We start from the raw sequence: 21,999 nt of genomic DNA, 5'->3' as shown, positions 1-21,999 counted from the left end.
CCACCCACCATCTTTCCCCTCTCTGCCATCAACGGGGAGTAAATAAATGTCAGCGCACCACGCCCCCTTATATAGAGTCCACAATCCACCGCAGTGAACAGCGAGCACCCCGGCGATCCACCTATAGGTCGTGGTCGACAGGTTGGACATGTCTGCACTAGCCCATCACATGACGTCTGTGCACACCTCTCTAGCTGTCCCCATTCCACTAGATCAGGGAAACAGGCTTCAAGCTCGCATGCCCTGACTAAGCAATGAAAGGCAGAATTGATCGGGAGATTTCCTATTCACCTTAATGACCTGAGATACTGCCTGCAACTCTGCACATATATACACATGCAGAGCTCTGTTATGTCATATGGAGATGCCACTATATATGTGTATGACATGTGTGAGGAAAATCAAATACACACATTTCTTCTATTAGCTAGGACGACCCACCCCTCCAAAATGCAGGGACCTAAATAATTATTTTGTCCAATTCCAAGGATAACTTTTAGCAGGGTTCTTATCAGTTGGATCTGTCAGATCTTTATTTAGTATGATTACATGAAAAACCACACAAGAGGAAGCATTTTCAACTTCTCTTTTTTGACATTAGTCAAGCTTTCATGAAGGAGAGGCTGGATAGACAACATGTTTGACACTGAGAAATTGTTGGCATCGTATGTGCAAACATTTGTACCATGAAAGATGGCCAGTGGTCAAAGATTAAGGGAGCTGTAGTCCACAACAAGTGGAGGGCACCAGGTTGGGGAAGGCTGCTAAAAGTTATTTGTGTGCAGCTGCTTGCCATGCAGATCAGACGGTTGTTTTCATGCTCCCACAAATGGACAAAGGTCTGCTGTGACATGGAGAAAAATTGCCTGATCCATATGGCAAATTACTGCACATGAGCAACTTCCCATGTGGAAATGGCTGCACGTGAAGTGATTTAAACTATATACCAGTCCTTAATCTCCTCATGAAAATAGCTTGGGTTTGTTTTGCTTTTCCCCCCTTCCTTGTATATCCAGCTGACAAAGGGTAAGATAACGGCACCTCTTGCTTCCATTTCACAAACTTCTCACAATTCAGACTCTGAACCGTAGCATACAAAATTTTCTGATTAAGAGTAATATGTAAATGACACCAGCTAAATTCAAAATCCATAGAGAAAGGAGGCAGCAATTGAAAGAGATGGTTCAGCGCCTGTAGACAATCAAAATAATAATAATAAAAACTCCATGACCAAACCTATATCCTCCCCAGGAAGGGCCCTGCGACATGAGCTGTAACGAATATTCTGCATATGTCTCCATTTTGTCAAATCTCATTAAAGGGTTTCCTTGCTTTATGTCAATTGAGCTGTCCAAAAATCATTCATCATTTTTAGTGTAAAAAAAAGTCATGCAGTTATTTAAATAATATCATATTAATGTTAAAGTTCAGCTGTCATTTAATAGTATGGCTTAATCAGACATAGCATTTAAGAAAAATAGTTTTTTCAGGCTTTACTTCGCTTTCAGGTTGGCAGACTCAAATAAGGATTTATGGGTTTCTAAACCAATGTATTTCTTCCCCATGTTTATGCTTGATGTACCTCAGTTTTTATTTCAGGCGAGTGCAGTCTGTTATTTTCAGTAAAATAAAATATCATATTGTGTTTGAATACATTTGCAAGTAATTTACTGAGGGTGAAACAGAAACACAGTATAACCTTTGACATTGCTGTGTGCTTTGGAGTAACAGTTAGACTTCCTAGTTTATAAGTGTTCTGTAAGCCAAATAAAAAAGTGACCTTTGTGAAATAATCATTTGTTCTCAGACAAATGAATTATGTAGTCATACGTTTAAAAGGACATGTATTGTGTGTGTGTGTGTTTGTATTTGAAAAGGGCATTGCTTTTCTTTTTCTTATACATCCCTCTTCCAAACACACACTTAGGAAGATTTACCCATCAGGATATAGAGAAATTAATGTTTCAATTCAGCAAATGAATGATTGGTGCGAAGTCCTATAGATTTGCATGTTTCTGTCCTTGGGTTCACATGTTTTATATTAAAAGTGGAGTGCTTGGTGACATTCCAGAAAAATAATTCCCTGTCCCAGACAGGTAAATTCAGGGAGTAATTTACATTTGTTTTACATATGTAAGGAAAAAGTTAAGTAGCAGTTTTCAAGAGTCAGCAGTTTCAAATGAGAATTGTTCAGAAAGCAAGCCAGGAGGGATAAAAATAACTTTCAGCAAAGATCTAGATCAAGTACAATTTCTGGAAAACAATAATTATCAGAGAGTTTGGTTTTCTTGATATTGCTCATTTCCAGATACCATGCAAATAAGCATTTAATTGCTGAATAGAGTGGCTTTATTCCATCTAATTACTATGTGAAAATAATGTCACCAGGTTAAAGTGGAGAACACTTCCTTGCCGCATATTGAATCTGCTGATTTTTTAAAAAGGCATATGCCGTATTTACCATCTTGGTTAAGGCATGATATTCTGCAGTGATTTTCCATTCTAATTACTGAAAAGATTGATCAAAAGCATGTTGCCTTTGTTTGGGGTTTACCTTCTGTCCTGAAATTCCATATCTCAGCAATTACTTCTTTCCCTCTGTCCGCAAAACCCGCTGTGAAACTGACAAGAATAAGTTTTTAAAAGGAGTTTGCTTAAAAACAGACTTGGGTTTTTTGGGAAGATGGTCTTATAAAGCTTTGTATTATAACTTTGCCTTATTATTTTTTCCATGTTTCTGTGTGTGATGCGTCAATATACACTAAATAAAACAGTTGTGGGCAATCATCACCTAATCTATGCACACCAATTGCTAATATAGCCATCCAGTTTAGGACACATCCTCAGTCTCCTTTTGACCCTTGCTGAAGTCACAACACATCATTTGGTAATCATTCAGGTATTTGGAGAAAAGGCTAAGTCTATCCTGTTGAGTTTGAGCAATAATATATTATGTACCTATACATATTTGGCACTGCATCATTTTAAACAATATAATTTTCTTTCCATTCCTGTTCCTTAAGATCAAATGTGGTCTAGAGAGTCCTGATCTTGTTTCTGTAGTTACATGGAAGGGAAGTCTGCTGCCATATAACGTAAGGATCTCTATACTCCATGGGTTACAAGACCTATCAATTATTATTATATGACCATTTTCATTATTATTTTTGTTGTCATAGCTTCCTACCAAGGCCAACTGGTAGAAGAAAGTCAACTCTTCAGGGCTTTGGAAGCAATAATTTTTTTCCACCCACTGTTACTGTTACTGTTACATAATGAGAATTTTGACATCTTTCCAAAATGTAATACAATAAAATACAAAGTAGTTAATGTAAGGCTCAGCAACATTTACAAATGTCTCCCACTCAAGTTAATATAATTCTACCTGGTAGGAAATTCTGAAAGCATCACATTTAAATTTATTTCCTCAATCTCCAACCCTCATTTACAGTTATGAAAGACCATCAGAAAATATAATATTGGATTAAATCCATATTTTGTGGGAACCCATCAAATTTCCATTGAGTAATCATAAAAAGAACTTAATATGTTCAGTAAGTTTTCAAGGGATAGATAATAAAAGAAAACAAAGATTTATGTTTGTTAGGTGTATATCATCATACCCCCTAATATGCCCAGTGGCTTATGTTCTCAACTAACTTTATTTGGGAGAATTTGCAGAGTCCAAGAAGCAAGATGAAAACCAACTCTCAGCTAAATGATGTTTCCCCATAGCAGAGCATCCTACTTTGGAAATACCCCTAGCTTTTGAAAAAATTAATCTTGAAAATTGTTACACATGAGGTGTTAGGAGACTGATGAATGCATTTGCCTGTATAAAAAGACCCCTTTTCAAATTTAATTTTAAACAGGATAGGGCTTGGAGCTCTGGCTGATGAAAATAGGGCAATGTACATTCAACACTCTGGTGATAAATTGGGTGATTTGCCAACACCTTCATAACAACCACTAATATATGCAAGAATAAAGCCTGCTTTATCCAGCAGTCTAGTTGGTTAAAATCCTTATTGCCAGTGATTGGAATGAGTTCCATTCCTGTCTAGGCTTCCAATCATTTTTTATTTTTATTTTTACATATACTTAGCTTTTCTCCTTCACTGTTATTTTTACTTTTCTTTACACACACACACACGGCAAAGACAGAGTGATTGGGGTTACAAATAAACACAGAAAACATGATATTCTATAAAAGGTTTTGACAAAACAGGAACATTTCTGTTGGAAAATTATTTAGGAAGAGGCATCAAAAACAATATATTAACTATCTAAAGATCAGAAGTTTTTCAGAATAAAAAGTTGAATATTTGTGCTATAATTAGAAAAAATAGAAAATTTATGCTGCAGTTAGGAAAAATATTGTATTTCCTTTTTCTGAAGTGATGGACAAAACATCTGGAAAACTTAAATGCAATGTCAGTACAATTCCTAAGGGTAAACATATTTCATTATTGGTCATTCCAACAAGTAAACCTTTGATAAAGTTCAAATAAAAGAATATAGTTATCTTGGGGATAAAGGAATATATCAATTGCATTTAAGAGGATGAATTTCTTTTAAAATGCATCTCATATACTGGATCTCACATTTCCTCTTTAAAGACATAAAATTATTTTTAAAATATTAAAGAAAATACTATTTTGTAAAACATAGTTTGTAAAGTGAAAAAAATAACTTTGCCTCCTTTTTATATACAGAACAGACAAGATTGTTTTAATGTAACTGAGCACAATACCTTACATTTTATGGTTGCACATCCAGGTTTGAGACTTTTTTTTATACACTTAACTGGCTTTCACCATCAGCTCCCAGGGCAGATAACGACAACTAAAGATTTAATATTAAAAATATCTTAAGACAAATTGCAGTCACAGGGATGGGGTAGGTCCTGAAAACTTACATTTCAGGTGGTAAAGGCCAGAGAAAAGGTGTTTGTCTTCAGCATATAATGAAAGTATATAGTGGCAGTGCCAGATGAACTTTATTGTGTGTTGTGACCGGATTTGGGGCTGGGGTAGCAGTTGCTGAAGGATGAGGAAGAGGAGGAGCACACAGAGACCACCATCAGTGGGGAGAAGCCCCAGAGGGAGGGAAGGGCTCCCTATCCTGCTCCATCCATGGGGAGGGCATTGACCAACCAGGAGGGAAGGCTGGACATCTAGAAGAGAAGGACCCAGAAGAACTGACCCCCACCCCTTGGCCAAGAACCCATTCATACCCCTCAGAGAAACATTCACCTCCAAGGGCACCTATCTTGCAGGGCAAAACAGTGAACATGCAAAGTCTTACCTTTAAAAACGGGTGTGAGGGGCATGATTGTTTGCTGAGACATATTTAGTAGCTTTCATCTGGTCTCAGACGCCCAATGATGTTCTCAGATTCTCTAGCTATGCCTTTGGCAATCTGTACCCATAGCCTGACCATATCACCGTAAGCCTTGAATAAAGCTTTATTTCTTACACATAAGAGCCATTTGGGACGGGAGCCTTGGCATAGTGAAGATGCCAGGTATCTGTATGTTTGTTCCAAATAGCGTTCATTCATCAGTTACAAATTTTGGTGCATACTTCAAGACACTTAGGTGCAGGCTTTAAAAACAGCAACACAAATATGTGTGAAATAGCAGTGCTGGCTTTATCTGCAGATTTTGCAGATTTCTGGGCATTGATAGTGGACCTCAGGTAGGATCTTAGCATTGGACTGTGTTAGGCTGTCATGTTCATACAGTAATAATTGCAACTTGAGGGATAGTTCCAAAGGTGCCTTCCTTGCAGGAATAAAAAGGAACTTACGGTCATATAAGATGACCCCTGTGAATTCTGCTGATTCCTCTTCCCTCTGTTGTGCCCCTTGCAGCCTATCATTTGCTGTTCTCAACTGTATATTTCTGATAGAGAGAGGACGGAATGTCCCATAACATTCAATCACACTTCTTTCTATTCAAACCTTATAAGTGCTTTCAAATAAATAAACCCGTAGTGTTATATTTTTTAAAAAATAAGGTATATGTGAATAGCTATTTAGTGATTCTGCTGAATTCATTTTACATTTATAACAAGGTGTGAAACCTGATGTTTGTTTGGACAGCATGCTTGGTTTATTTCTGAAGTTTTGTTTTTCTGTGCACACATGTTTATGATCTAAGTACATCTCTTTGTCTGTTTTTACATTGTTCTAAGAGTGTACAATATACTTGTTTTCATTATTTTTCCTTTCTATATCGTCTGGAATTATTTGCCCTCCTCCATCAACCTTGACCATCTGTACAGCTGGAAATACCATTATCCAAATCACAGTTATTCTCCTACAAAAAGAGTAGGGTCCCAGTGGATACTTCCCTGTGCTAGTTCATTCAGACAACATGTAGAAAGAATGTGATACATCACACTGGGTTAAATATCCTCTAACCCCTGTGGTTGCACTGTTCATTGAGACATGCTTACTATCATTAAAAGGTTAGAGCCTTCAAGAAGATTGCAGTTTGCAGCCTCAACATGGCAAAATGCACAGCAATATGCCAAAGTAGAAATGAACATCCTAAAGCACATCTGCATGCTTCATAAAAATGTGGAAATAGGTGCTAAAAAATTGTTTGCAAGTTGAAGAAGGAATTTCAGCATAGCAGGATTTGTCCAATAGTGCTTTACATGGTGATAGTAAACTGAGCTGAAGAGCAATCAATTGCAGTGTCTTCATTAAGTTTTGCCAAACCAAATCAACCAGAAATTATATGTAATGTCTTGCTAAATGTCTTGGAAGAAGGGCTGCAATATATCTAACTTTAGCTGGATATGATTAGAACAGTAATCTATGTCTCTGTAGACATAGTCTACCATTTCAGAACTTGCATTTTGATCTGGATAAGGACGCATGTGGACAGATGACTAATTTAAGACTAATCGAGCACTGGACTGAAAGTTACATTAAAAACAAACAAACTTGTGATCACATTCGGACAAGGCTTCAAGGATGAAAGGCAAAGTGAACTCTCTCTTTTTTCTTTTCTTTTTTCTTTTTTTTTTTTGTTCCTATGCCAGGCGAGGAGTACGGCCTTGGCAGAGAGAGCCTGACCTGGGGGGAGATCTGTGGGCCAGATGATGGACCTTGAAGACCACATGTGGCTCCCAGGCTTGAGGTTCCCCATCCCTGATTTAAGCGTTAAGGACCGGATTCAACTAACCAGCCACTCTAGTAGAAGCCGGAGCAAGGTCTCTCACTAGTACAACAGAGCTTTCTCCATCTCCTGCCCCCATATGCCCCCCATGTCATCCCCAAATCCACTCCGTAGTGTCAGAAAAAAACCTAGAACACTGCACAGTACTTGTCCATGCAAAGTGAGTTTTTTTGTGAAAGTACTCGCCCATATGGAGTACTGTCGCCTCTCCTTTTGCTGCCAACGGCAGCCATTTTGTGCTGTCATTCACAGCACTTTTATCAAAACTTGAGTACTGGCATCCTGATCCTGAGAGAATCCTATTTATTTCTTAATGCATTATATTTTCTGTATGCATTATACTTAACTTTTCCTTACTGTTTTTTTTAGTACAGCTTTAAAGACTAAATGTCATGTATGTTTGGGTATTTATAAAGTTAGATCATTTGTACGTAGCCTTAAGCAAACGAGTCCTGCAATAAATGGCCTTTCAGAGTGAATACTTTAAGAACAATTTAAAATACCAATCCTCCCGTTGTACCACATGATTATTCACGTCAGGCCTTTTTAGCACAAACTATTACACCTTATGCAGGAGGGTGAAGACCTTTGGCCATCTTTTCTATTTAATGATATAATCAGTAAACAAAATATACACGTTACATGCTTGACTATTAAAGGAGCCTATATTTTTGATTGAACGTTTGCTCTGTAAATTGGTGCATTCACATATCAACTTGTTTCTTGTTTAAAATGCCTGCTGTGTTCATAAGATGGTACAAAGCAAGCTCAGTAACAGCTCGTATCTCATGCAGGTGGTCGAGCTAGTTGCCTCACAGATCAAAAGTCAAACTACTGTGAATCTTCCTTTGAAATGGCAGTTAGTGAGACAAGGCTGATCTTATCTCCACAACAAAAAGAGTTATAGATATCCATCATGAATTTCTGAGAACAAAGGGCTGTTTCATAATCGTACAGCATCAGTACTGCAGGCATTTCTGAACACATCCTTGGAATATGCACACTGTCCTATTACATGGGGTCGAGCTAAATAAATATTTCAGTTATTACATATGAGATAGCATCTCTATCACTGAAAGAATCCGTGATATAAAGTCCTTGATTAGACAGGAAGTTGTTTCCCTTCATAGTGAAATCACTGGGCAGGAAGAGGGGACGATTCCACTCTAAATTGTACTATAGCCCCATTATCTGACACTGTGAGTTATATGACTTCATAATGGGGAAGGGCTGAACTAGTAAACCTTTTCTTCCCAAAGCTTGTATTAGTACCCTTGCCCAGAAACAGGTTTGTAAAGGATGGAGGCAACATGACCAAGTGTCAACATGCCTTGCTTTTACTGCATATGGTCCACTACCCAGCTAATTGCAACCCACTTAACCATGTGCCAGCAGCAACAAAAAGTCTACTTATTTTAAAATGAGGTTGCTAGAGGTTGGAAATGGTAATTAGTTTTGCAGGGCCAGGAATGTAGAGAAAGGTTAGGGGTGGGGTGTACCTGCTGCTGCTAAATAGTAATAGTAATAATAATAATAATAATAATAATAATAATAATAATAATAATATCATCATGATCATAATGTTTGCATGACACATATTATAAGAGATGGCTGCTCGACTTAGGAATAACCTACCCGAAGATCTTCACCTGTAGACTTCATTACAAACATTTAGGTGCCATGCTAAAACATTTCTGTTTTCCTGGGCTTTAAAGGACTGTAAGCATTTTTAACTTAAAACACTTTGATTTTACCGTATTTGATTAGGCTGTTGCTACTTAGTTTTAATTTGCTGTACAGGTGATGACCAATTTACACACATCTGATTGATGCAGAACTGTGCACACATGCATCAAACACGCTTCCTCTCAACATGCCAGGAAGCCAATGGGCCTGAGTTTGAAGGTCTGGAAAGCCACATTAGCTGGTCCTTGAGAGTGACTGGGAGGCCTCCCTACCTTCTCCCCTAAACTGCATTACCTGGGTGCTGTAAGGGAAGAAGCAAGAGCACTTTTGCCACTCAGCCGCAGTCCACAGCCCTTGAAGGGCACCCTCCACTTATTTTAACAGAGCGCAGCTGGGACTCCAGTAACTTTCTATTCCCCGGCAAATCTGTGCATCAAATCCCATGCCTGCTATCAATATTTACTTTATGTTGAGCTTTATGAAAAGGGAGAAAAGCAGTTTCTCAAAGCAAAAGTTTCCGAGAAAACCCTCCTCTGAGATAAGCTGTTCTGTTTTGAGCAAACACTTTAAATAAGACAGGAGGCAAAAGCTACATTGAAGGCAAATAGGTTAAAAGGTTGGAATTGTTGCCTTGCTCGTCCTTATTGTATTTTTATTGACTGACCTGCACAATCAAGGCAACATTTACTATAATTCTCATTTGTGCCTGCTTTTGGAGGCTGAAAAGGTTGGAACCTGCAAAAAGCATTTGTTTTGATACATTGCTTGCATTATGTATGTGTGAGGCACTCAGTAGTGTTATGAATGGTTGGTGCATTAGTGTATAGCTGTTGAAGCAATTAAAAGGTCCAGTACTGGAAATTCTTGGGTTGATTCCATTAATACTCGAATAACTAGTAAGAAATTTATTGAACAAGGCCACAAACAAGTTGAATGAGGCCACAAATATTCTTGCCTGTAAATGCTGCCTAATGCTTCCCCACCCACCCAAGCCTGTAGGAAAACCCTTGTCGAGTGATAAAAAGCTTTGTTCGGTTAGTGGTGTCACTTTGTTTTTTCACCCCTGTAATAGCTGGGGTTGTTTTGCTCATAAAGTTAGAAGCGATGCCATCTGAAGAGGTAATTGCTCAGTACAGTTTCAAGATATTGTGAAAGTTCTCATGTTCGTTTAAAGAAAAGGAGGAAAGGCCTAGCTCGGTACTTCAGAACTGTTTTTCTTTTCTTCTTTTCATTTTTTAATGCTTACTGTCTCTTCCGTCATTTGACACAATTGGCAATCTTAAGAGCCCTAGTCTGAGTGACCATTCGGAGCTTGCACAACTCGGGTTTACATTTTGGGGAGAATCACACACTATATCCTGAGCAGAAGGGGCCGAGCTACTGCAGTATGTTGCCGTATTGTAGAAGTGCAGAAAAAATGTAATTGAAATAGCTCAAGCAAATGGTATGCTTAAATATCCCTTTTCATGAGGTAAAATCTGCTGATCTAACTGCTGTGAGCCGTGTGAGAAGACAAGGATTCCTATTGAGACCAAAACTTGAAGTCTTCAAGCTGAAGGAGTTAGGCCTATCATTCCATGAAGTGATATATAAGAGAGTCCATAACCAAAGGATTAGTTCACTGAAAATTAATAGGAATCCATGGATAATCTTAGATACAAGGCTGTTCAGCTTGAATCATCGCTGAAGTTGTGCAAGTTTGACAGAGGAATATTCTTGTCTTGCCTTATAGAAGCAGAATGATTTTGTCATTGTCAATCCATTGCTGAGTGTTGTAAACAAGGATACATGCTCTGAACATGTGTATCATCTCCTGCTGTGGTATAACCCAGAAAAGTGGCAATGTGAGTCTTGGGTCTGGAACAGGCAACTGACATATTTAAAAGGCTTTCAGCAACAGGGGTAGTAGAGAGGCACTGAGCATTCTAGCTTCTTCCTTCCCGTTCATCTGCTCCAGAAATTAGAAGATAAGTTCATTTAGTGCTGTAATCCATTTAATTTCTGTCCTTGTGACTTCAGTCATGTTTCATAGTTTATATTTAAAGCTGTATTATATTTTCTGGTCTGTTCTCACACAGAAGTCTGAGAATGCCTTCTCACTCTCCCCCACTATGCATAGCACTAGGTCTGGACCAGGGCTGTAACTCTCAAGCCATGATTTCTCAAGAATCACTTCAAAAGGAACAAGTTTTCTGTGTAGCTATCGACTCCACAGTAATGGTTTGTCACCATATTTGAAAGAAGGAAGGAACCTCTGGGCATATATTTTCACCTTCTAAATTGGCATGTGACTTTGGCAAATTTAGACCTTTTTCTACAAGTTGTAGCATGCTTTTCATGATCAAACCTGAGCATGGCATATTGCTTGTTCTGTTGCGGCCAGGTGCATTTTGTTCTTTCCTCTTTTCTGTTAACCATTTGAGTTTTCTTCTCTTTTCTTATATGGGCAGATCTCATGAGATATTTATGGAAGATCATGCCTTAGTACAGATGTGTTTCATTCCTCCTCCTACCTGTTCCTATTATATTGTTCTGTTTTTTTAAAAAAATAATCCATCATGGGAAATCTCACAAAAAACTGATTAGCAGGAAAAAAATAAGCAAATATGAAGGTTTTAAAATTAATGTGTGATTGAGAGTATTATTTTTAAAACTAGCCAACATTTGGACCTTATTTTTCCCCTGGTTACTCTCTAGAGATAAGTATCATGGGTCAGAAGTAAAAATAACATAGTGGTCATGGTATGTTAATGCCTTGTTTACATGAGCTTCTTATAGATGTTATAGAAATGTCTTCTTCATGAACTGATCGTATTGCTGACAAATACTCAGTGAATTTTCTCTGAGTTGGAAAAGTATTCTTGTTTAAGTTGCACAATTTAAAATATGCCTCTAATTAAAAAGCATAAGGAGCTAATTTTCAAATCTTATTTTGAGTTACTATGGGGAAACAGTATAGCAGCCCTGACAGAACTGCAAGCTTTCTTGGATGCAAGTCCCAAGTCAGCATGCACAGGATTGCAACAGTATAGTACAATCCTATGTAGGTTTACCGAGAAGCAAATCCTACTGAGTTTAATAGTGCTTAATCCAAAGGATGCACAATCTTACTGTCTGCCTCCAGGCACTGTGGCACAACCAGATGCCTTCATCTGCCCCAGCTGCAACAAAACATGTCTCTCCCATATCAGCCTTTACAGCCACTGCAGGCACAGCAGCCTTCCAACGGTTTGACTTCACCCAAAAAGTCACTCTCCTCTAGTCAACAAAATGCAAATGCAGTGCACGAAATATGGCAGTGTGCTATCGCTCCAATGGTTTTATAGAGTTAAAATAATAGCTGTCCCAGTATGGTAAGAAAGATGGCCATTGTTCAAACAGATCACTTTGCTTAGCTGCAGTTACAAGAGAAGATCCATTGTCTTCAATTAGTTTTGAACATTGGCTTTGAGTTAAACATGTAGCTCAGGGATAGCCAACATGGTGTCTTCCAGATATGTTGGACTGCAGCCACTATTAGCGACAGTGAAAATAGGATTTGTAACAAATAACATTTAGAGGTTGTATTGCTGATTAAATATTATCTCTCATATGCTTCTTCTGTCAGACATGATAGCATTTCACTAGTTACCACTGGTCTATGATTCGAGTTCACTAGGCTGTTGATAGATTATATGGGCTGTTTAACAAAGTAGTTAGTATTATATACGAGTCATCTCTTGGTTCTACAGACTGTGTTAATTTAAAATAAAATAAAACAAGGCATCACCCTTTCCTAAAGAGTTTTTCAGAGTTCAGATAAATGATCTCAGTAATGATCTTTATCAATGGCCTTTAATTGAACTATGATACTGGACACCATCTCAGCATTAATCATTTAAGTTCATCAAAAATTATATTCAAGTTGACATTGCTACTAATCCTGCCTAATGATGTTTCACTTACATTTGACAAAAAGATAGTAGAGTCACCTACTTGGGAATAATTTACTGGATTTTTACTTAGTTGGGGTGGGGAAAAACTTACTAAATTTGTCAATGAAATATTATTTATCTATCTATCTGTTACATTTATATCTCACCCTTCCTCCCAAAGAAGCCCAGCAAGCCAACAAGTGATAAAACAATAAAAACATATTTAAAATAATTCCAGTACAGATGCAGGCAAAAGTTATTCAAGATGTGCAGTCTAGATCATTTCCAATTAGTGCTGAGGTCTTGAAGGTCCAGTCTTGGCTTTTTATTAATATGTTCAGTTTATTAATGTATTTTTGATATATGCAGAATGTGACTGCCTGGTACATCTCATGATGTAACATAATTACAGTCCTTTTAATTTGCTTAAAGCAGGCCTGCTTTTGTTGCTTAAAATTCAGAAATATTTCACAGGTTAATAACATAATAACTCATTAGAAAGCCATGGCATGTACTTGAGGTTATCTCAAAGGCTATCCATATTTAACAATAAACTTGAGATAATTCCTTGACTATTTGACTGTCATTGACCAGTTTAAATATTTAAGCTTTTAATTTGACCCCTTTGCCTACATTTTAACCATGTATAGAAATTGAAATGAGTGCATAGAAATGGAATACCTTTTAAATCAAGTTTTAATTTTTAAATAGCCTACAATTTAAATTTCTTTTGTGGATTAATAACATAGTGTAGAACTACAGTGCCCTAATTATAAACTTAAATAATTGAATGACTTTAATTTCATAATTAACTAAAGCCAAACCTTTCCTTCTACTTTATATCTGATTTATTTTACCTCTTCCTCAGTTTGATCCAAGCCATTTCCCAATCAGCTTCCAGAACTTCTATTGGGTTCTTGTATTGCAATCTTCCCATTACCTGGGTCAAATGGTGACACCCCTTTCTAACCTTTGTGAGGTTTCTATACAAAGGGACCTTGAAGGACAAGATCTGGTAGAGTTCAAAAGTACTTACCCAAAAGTTTTAGAAACTTGATTTAGACATTTGGATTATCGAAAGCTGAACACTAGCCAACCAAAGCTAATTTACAAGGTTTCTGAAAGATGCTTAGTTTCATACTGTAGAAATTATCCAAGGACTACGAAGTTCAGGTCAGTAATGCCCTTGCCAAGTAGATTTGGTGTACAAAGGAAAGGAGCAGGGTGTGAACCTTTTGCCCAGAAGCAAATGACAAGCATGTTAAGTCTGCTTAAATACCCTTGAAGCCAGTGTTAGAGAGATATTTTCCTTTCACAATATTAATAGTTTTTAATTCATAATGGCCTTTATCTCGTTTTGTTTAGGGTACAGAAGAACAAAACTGCTAATCAGCAGATAGGATTCTCTTTTTTTTTCTTTATTCAGTTCTTAAATTCAGACACTTCTTTTTTCTTTTTTTCCCCTGCTTTTTCTGTAAAAAAACCCTCCCTTACAGTGAAAGGGTGTACTTTTAATCGAGCCGTTCCTATCACTTTTTGCGCTGTTATTTCTCTTCCAAAATCATTATATTCCTGTTAATGCTGAATGCAAAGAAAAGAAATGAAAAGTTTGCTGAAATATTATAGTCTTTCTCTTCCCATGCAGTATCTATGGCCTTTGGAGAGGATGTAACATGAATGCTCCAGAGAGGAAGCTGTGAAACCACTTACAGTCTTAGAGCCCTTGGTAGTTGAAATGCTTACAGCTGCTCTTGAATATTTGTTTCAGATACTATCCTTTCTTTTGCAAAGGGTTATATGTCGCATATAATCAGGATCAGTATGCATCTTGAAGGGCTATTAGAGGCCTAGTTATGGTATGCATTTGCACACTCTTACAATAGTGAAATATGAGATACCTCCAAGGAAAGCTTTAGGACCTCTTCATTCCCTCCGTATAAGTTTCACTAAACCCTTTGTGTACCCAAGTTAGTGTGTTCAGCTTTAAATGGTTTTTTCCCCCTCAACTTCTTCAGTTACATATGAACATAAGAAGAGCCCTGTGGATCAGGCTGAGGGTTCATCTATTCTAAATTTGTTTCTTTGTTTTGTTTGTGTGTGCAGTATTTATACCCTACCTGCTAACCAAAGTTCTCGAGACAGCATACAGAGAAAGACAGACAAGAGTTGCCAGGATAAGGCAATGGTGTAAATAAGTTTCCCACTCAGATCTTCTGCTGCCATTTTACTGCTAGCACTTTTTGCACTAACTTTATGTTGAATGTCCCAAAAACCTGCACACAATGGCTGAAGGGTTGCATCCCTGCACACCACCAGCTTTCCAATCTGCTGAATCCAGATTGTAGCTTATTTTTCAGTTAAATGGTGTTCTGAGCTGAGGGAAGAGATGGAAACAGTCAACAGGACAAAAAAAAAATATTAAATAATATTTTTTGAAAGTGTGAATTAATATTTTCTGCCCAATATGTAATATTTAAAATTTCCTTCTTGAAACAATAGAATGGTGCAATGCTATCAATTCTTTTTCAAAACAATTCCTTCTCAAAAGATAACTCAGATGTTAAAGCGTTTTTATCATTTTCTCTTAAATTGTGTTATAAAAATATATTTCCAAGCCTTTATTTGCTTCTTGGTAACTTAGGCGATAGTCCTTGTTTGATTACTGTTATCCACAATGCTCAAAGGATGTCAATTATTATTCCCCTAATGTTACTAAGGTGAAACATCTTTGAACAAGCAGCTTGAGGTCAACTAGAGAGTCAGAGATCAGTGCTAGAATCCAGATCTTCTGTCGCCAGCCTCAGTTTCTATTCTATTCTGTTCACTGGGTATTTGGCTTGCGGGATAATATCCACCTCTTTAGGTTTCAGACAAGACAGGAATACTTCAGTGGCCCATTGTAAATAACTTAACATTTAACAGTATAGTTACAGGTAGGTAGCCGTGTTGGTCTGCTGTGGTCAAAACAAAATAAAAAGATCCCTTCCAATAGCACCTTAGAGACCAGCTAAGTTAGTTATTGGTTTTAGATACATAAATGTGTCATTTTCATTCTATGTAAGCACACCATAATATTACTTTAGCATTTTAATAATTTAAGATATAAATTGATTTATGTAATAGTTTTGCTTCCTTAATTATGTACCATTAATACCTTTGCATCTATACGTATATACATAACTTTATGTATATAAGTATTTTTCTTTCTTTGCTCTGTATGCTGCATGTGTCTAGCACAGGCTTGTAGACAAAGATTCCTGCTGTGTGAGTGAATCCTAATTTTTACCTCGTCTTTAAAACAGCCCCTCCCCACCCCCAAAAATTCCAGGGAAAACTGGCTCAAGAGGTATGGGTGCAGGGATTTCGGATCCCTCTTGCACAGGTGTAAGTGTTTTTTATTTAATTAATACAGTGTGTGACAGGATCTGCTCAGGTCCATCAAACCTTGCATATACTTTTCTGTTCTCTAACAGGCAATAGCAGTAGAGCCCAAACTAATTTCATGAAACTATCTGTGGCTAGTGGCACAGCAGAAAGCTTGTGACACCTAGATCAGATCTAAAATGCAAGTAACACATTTTTATGTGTTTGGTGACATTTGTGAATTATTGTCTGGGAGTTTTTTTTAGTTGTCCCTTGGCTTACTATCTCAGCTGCTCTCAAGCAGCAGTAAAGAAGGCATAATTCACAAGTTGCTGAAGACATGCTTGCTTGCTTGCTTGCTTGCTTGCTTGCTTGCTTGCTTACTACCTCCCCTTTCCTCTGTCCCAAGTTTTGGATTGAAATAACTAGTTATGCTTGTGTACTAACAATGTCAAACTTGAGCCAAATGGCTAATGCCCACCATGTGTATTTGAAAGATTTTAGGACATGGTGTAAATACAATTCAGTTGTGAAGGCTGAATTCAGGCCTCCCCCCCCCCCCCCCAATTTAAAAACTTGTGCTGTATACAACACAATGGGTTCTCAAGTTATTTACCATCACCAGAGGGCGCTGATCTTCCAAATTATTTTAACTTGGGTTTGAAGTCTGGTTCTGGAAATGCACATTAGTTTATTAGTCTGGGGCAGTGCTCCAGTTATAAAAGGGTAGAGGGGGTGCCCCCTTTTGTGATAGCCCCCTTAGCTGCTATATTAGAAGACTAACATAGGCATGACTTGGTTAACACTGGGGAAAGCGAAAACTGTGGTATATCAGATGGTGGGGCTTGTGGATTTCATTAAGCCCCGTGCACACACACCTCCCCCCAAAATTCAGCTCTTAGGCTAGGGCTGGAAGGGATCTAAATTCTTGTCCCTCAATCCATACCAATCCTAAATTTCCCTCTCCCTCATAATTTACTCCACTGTGTTCCACAAATAGAAGTAATAAAAGCAAGGTGGCGCTGCGGTCTAAACCACTGAGCCTAGGGCTTGCCGATTGGAAGGTCAGTGGTTCAAATCTGCGTGATGGGGTGAGCTCCCGCTGCTCGGTCCCAGCTCCTGCCAACCTAGCAGTCAAGTCAACCTAGCAGTCAAGTGTAAGTAGATAAATAGGTACCGCTCTAGCGGGAAGGTAAACGGTGTTTCCGTGCACTGCTCTGGTTTCACCAGAAGCGGCTTAGTCATGCTGGCCACATGACCCGGAAAAACTGTCTGCAGACAAACATCAGCTCCCTCGGCCAGTAAAGCGAGATGAGCGCCAAAACCCCAGAGTCATTCGCGACTGGACTTAACTGTCAGGGGTTCTTTAGCTTTACCTTTTCTCCTCTTAAATTTACTGCATTTCAAGTAGCTCAAACAAATAAGCCCAGTCATGGACTAAGGGAACAGTGTGGGGGGATGTGGCAAAGCAATGTCACTAAGCAATGTCTGAGAAAAATTGAAGAAGATAAAAAATATAAATAAATAAATCATTGTGACTGACAGCCAGCAGTGTCATTGTGCTTGTACAACAGACTTCTGCTTTCATTGCAGAACTTCCCTTTCCTTGACTCCCCCTACAGCCCCCAAAGAGTTGGAGCGCTCTTTGGAGCAGATTTGGGAGGGGCTATGGGGCTGCAATGGGGAAGCGAGTGGGAAGGGGAGTCCTGCCAAATCTGCTGCCATGATAGTGGATAGGGTGCATTCCACCCCCTGCCCCTCAGCACGGACACACCATACAGAGTTCAGTACTGTGATATGATTGTTTGCTGAACGATGTGCAGAGAAGAGAGTTCCAGTCACAAAGTGGGGCTTCCCAGCCTTCCTTTCTTTTCTTTCTGCAGCTCACTGAACATCCCCAAAATTTGCTTCTGAAGAGGATGCCATGTGCTGCAGGTTTTGCATTAAACAGAAAACCACTACTACCCCATATGAGCATTCCTCTTGTGTAGGAGCACATTAGGATTCAAGACCATTTGTTTACTTTGGGGCACCAGTAGGCAATCAGATATTTCAGTGCTATATGTGAAAACACCTTAGCTCAAATTTTAAGTATACCAGTTTCAGCTCTGATGCAATATTTCTTCATAGAGATCCTTTTCTTTACACTATACTGTGGTCTGGACTGAAAAGGTTAATATTTAGGGGACGATGGATTGGACCAACCTGAAGAATGTTATTTGACTTCCACTTTGTGCTACAGGAAAACCTTAATGCAATGTATTTTAGTTGGTCTTTGGAATCACGTACCACATTATATTTGTTTGCTAATAAGTTACAGCAAGAAAGGCATGGCATACTATGTACTATGTCTCCTTGCAGTTGTTGACTGATATTTGCAAGAATTTCCACAATTACTTTTGGTCAAATATAACCTTTTAGCCTCTGGCTGATTATAAAATTACAACAGCATAGTAATTCTTTTTTAGCAGTTTTAAATTACTACCTTGTCTGTTAGTCATTCAAAATTAGCCAATTAGAAAAGCAAAGATAGTTGAACTATAGCACTTGTTCCTTGTTTTGATCTGACTACATTTTTATTCAGGCCTACTTAGAGATTGTGGAGTTTATTGAGCACAAAAAGATTCATAGCTAACCCCCTTGAAGCTGGATTAACAGATAAAGCAACCCCATTTAGCAGCCACATGTTCCAGTCTAGGAAAAGTCCCTGTGTGTTTCATTACATTTCTGTGACACAGATTAATATTTTAAGGTAAGTATATCCAATTTTCCTAGACGTTATATGGTTTTGCCTGTCTCATCTATGCAGCCAAGCAACGGAGGCCTGAATTGGTTTCTTCCCCAGTGTTACAAAAGTAGAAGGGACCTGTCTAGAGGCTTCTTTCCTATGTTTTCTCTCTCAACGATATTCATTGTCATTTGTTGACATCATTCTGGCTCGAGAGACAGCAAATTTATACGAACAATATCACTGGAATCTCCCATACTTTTTACAATCAATGTATAGGGTGGGGGCAGTAGCTCATTCATCCTGTTCCTACAGATAATTCTTCGCTGTTGTAAAATGCCAAGTGACTTGTCTAAACATAACTGCCTGGCATTGATGGATAGGTAGTGGGACCAGATCCATTGAGTTCCTTCTAAATCAGGGGTCAGCAACCTTTTTCAGCTGTGGGCTGGTCCACCATCCCTCAGACCATGTGGTGGGCTGGACTATAATTTGTGCAGTTTAAATAAAAGCACACATTCTACTCATGCAAAAACACCAGGCAGGCCCCACAAATAACCAGAGATGCATTTTAAATAAAAGGACACCTTCTACTCATGTAAAAACACGCTGATTCCCGGACCATCCGCCAGCCAGATTGAGAAGGCTGCATCCAGCCCCCAGGCCTGAGGTTGCCTACCCCTGTTCTACGTCTATGCTGCCTTGCACTGAAAGAGACACACACACACACACACACATGCGCAACTCTCAGAGTCTTGGTGAGACAAAGGAACACATTTTGTTGGATGATATGTGTTTTATAAATATCACTGTAGATTAGATCTGGTAGTGCATGAGTGAACTCTCCTCTTTCCCCCGCCGTTCCTTATGTGGTTTTCCTTTTAATATGACATATTATTTTGATGGATACCATATTTTTCGTCCCATAGGACGCTCCGTCCCATAGGACGCACCTAGTTTTTTGGGGGGGGAAATAAAGGGGGAAAAAGTTTCCTTTATTTCCCCCCCAAAAAAAGCAGGTCGGGGAAACCGAACCAGGTTGAGGAACAGCGGGATGGCGGCGCTGTGCCTCCCTGCTGTCCCCTGAGCTTGTGGGGCTGGCCGATGAGCCCGGCGTGCAGGGCGCTCTGCCTAGGCTGCGGATGTCTTCCTGAAGCCTGGAGAGCGAGAGGGGTCGGTGCGCACCGACCCCTCTCGCTCTCCAAGCTTCAGCGAAAGCCTGCATTTGCCCCATAGGACGCACCCAGATTTCCCCTTCATTTTTGGAGGGGAAAAAGTGCGTCCTATAGGGCGAAAAATACGGTACATTGTTTTGTTGATTGTTGTGTAAACCACTTTGTGATCATCTGTGCTGAAAAGCAGTCTATAAATAGTGCACATAAAATAAAGTAAAACTATATATTTAACTCCCAAGTTGTTTTTACAGTTTGGGGTAATTTTAGAGGTTGTTTTAAAGCAGTAATGTAGAACCATAGCATGTCCAGACACAGTCAAACCTTATCCTCCAAATGAAGTACAAAATAAATCTGAAACTGCAAGAAAAGAAATTCATTTTCCCCCTTAGCAAGCAGAACATATACAGAGAGTATCCACAGAATACTTGCATCTGTATTATGCTTGCAGATGGAACTCAAATTCAGTAAAAGTAAAATTAAATAAAGGATATCTGTTTATTTTTAAATGGGGGTCCTTTTTCTTTCTTTAGCAAATAGCAAGATGTCATAATAAAACTACCATTTTAAGCAAGTCTTATAAAGTTTGTTGAAGTAAGTGTACTTCATTACAAAAGATAAAAGTTTCTCCTTTCTCACAGTGAATACAGGTAATTTCAGAAGCCAGCAGCTCATAATTATTCACTGTTGAAAAGCCTTTAAAAGGTCTACAATGAATACAGTGACCTCCAGTTTTCTCTGTGAATGAATGTAGGCACAAATTCACATTTTGCTAGAATGTGAGTTGATAAGTGAGTTAAGCAAAACATGCATTTCTTCATTACACTGCCTGTGGGTTCATTTAAATAACAATATCTGGCATAAAAGTCACAAAAGAATTATCTAACAATTTCAATATGTAGAAATGTATTATTAGCGTTGACAATAGAAAATGGGGTAAATAAATGAATACCTTTTTGTGTGTGGCATTATTTCAATTTATTTAGCTTCGTGGAATATCTGGCTTTGCATTTAACATCTTGGTCAAGAGTATTAGCTTGCATAACTTTTGACCTTGAAATTGACATTTTAAAAGTCTTTACCACATTCCCCTGCCCCCAGAACATTCCTATATACAGACATAGCCCACAAAATGAGACAATATACTCATGGAAGACATTTGAAGGTATGCTTGAATGTTTAAAATAAAAGTAATAAACAAAGAAATATATTAGTGTGACAAATCTTGTCATATTGCATAGACAGGTGTACTGCAGACTCGGAGAATTATGAATTAAGACAAAATCTCTTCTATTAACTAATAAATTAAGCATAGTATTTCTAATCATCAGCTGTTTGGTTATACCTATAAGCTTAGATACATTTATGAAACAAATGTTATAAAAAGTACATTTTCTAAGGTGATTAGCAGCTATTCCATTGAGAGAAAATGTTCTAGTTACATTATCCAGATGCACTTTTAATCAATTATCATATGCTTTTAGAAATTACAAAATCAAACCAGTGCAAGTCCCTAATAGCCTCAATTTGTAATACTTGTGTGCTTTTTGTTTTTCTACATTTTTCACATAAATAAAATGAATAAAAGGCTAGATTGACTAGAAAATACATACAGTATATGTATCTATTTTGTTCTGCATTAGAAGTGGCACGTTTCAGATGAAAATCCTTCTTGCCATTGGTTGAGAGAATGACTCAGGTTCACACACCTTAGACCTGCTAGTAAGAAATGTGTTGTAAAAGGAATGGCCAGGCGGCAAAGTGACCTTGTTACAATATTTAGTGGAAAGATTGCTTTAGAATTTTTATATATGGTTGAAATATGATATAAACAGGGGGCTATGGTTCTTATTAAATTGGCCCATTTTAGTCCATTTAACACAAACATTCTATTAAGTAACCATGAGTTTTAATTTTACAAGTTGGAATATCCCTGTAAAGCAG

The 21,999-nt window shown here is 38.2% G+C and overlaps 1 protein-coding gene across 4 annotated transcripts in view; it reads left to right on the top strand.

The window, feature by feature from the left end:
• The window catches only part of VTI1A (vesicle transport through interaction with t-SNAREs 1A), a 236,113-nt gene that overhangs the window by 148,995 nt on the left and 65,119 nt on the right, over positions 1 to 21,999 (top strand). The gene's annotated exons all lie outside the window — the stretch shown is intronic.

Source organism: Podarcis liolepis (assembly GCF_965112155.1).
Source record: "Podarcis liolepis genome assembly, chromosome: 5".
In the NCBI taxonomy this organism is placed as follows: Eukaryota; Metazoa; Chordata; class Lepidosauria; order Squamata; family Lacertidae; genus Podarcis; species Podarcis liolepis.
The sequence above is the reverse complement of the archived record's forward strand: the minus strand, read 5'-3'. Positions and strand labels throughout refer to the sequence as shown.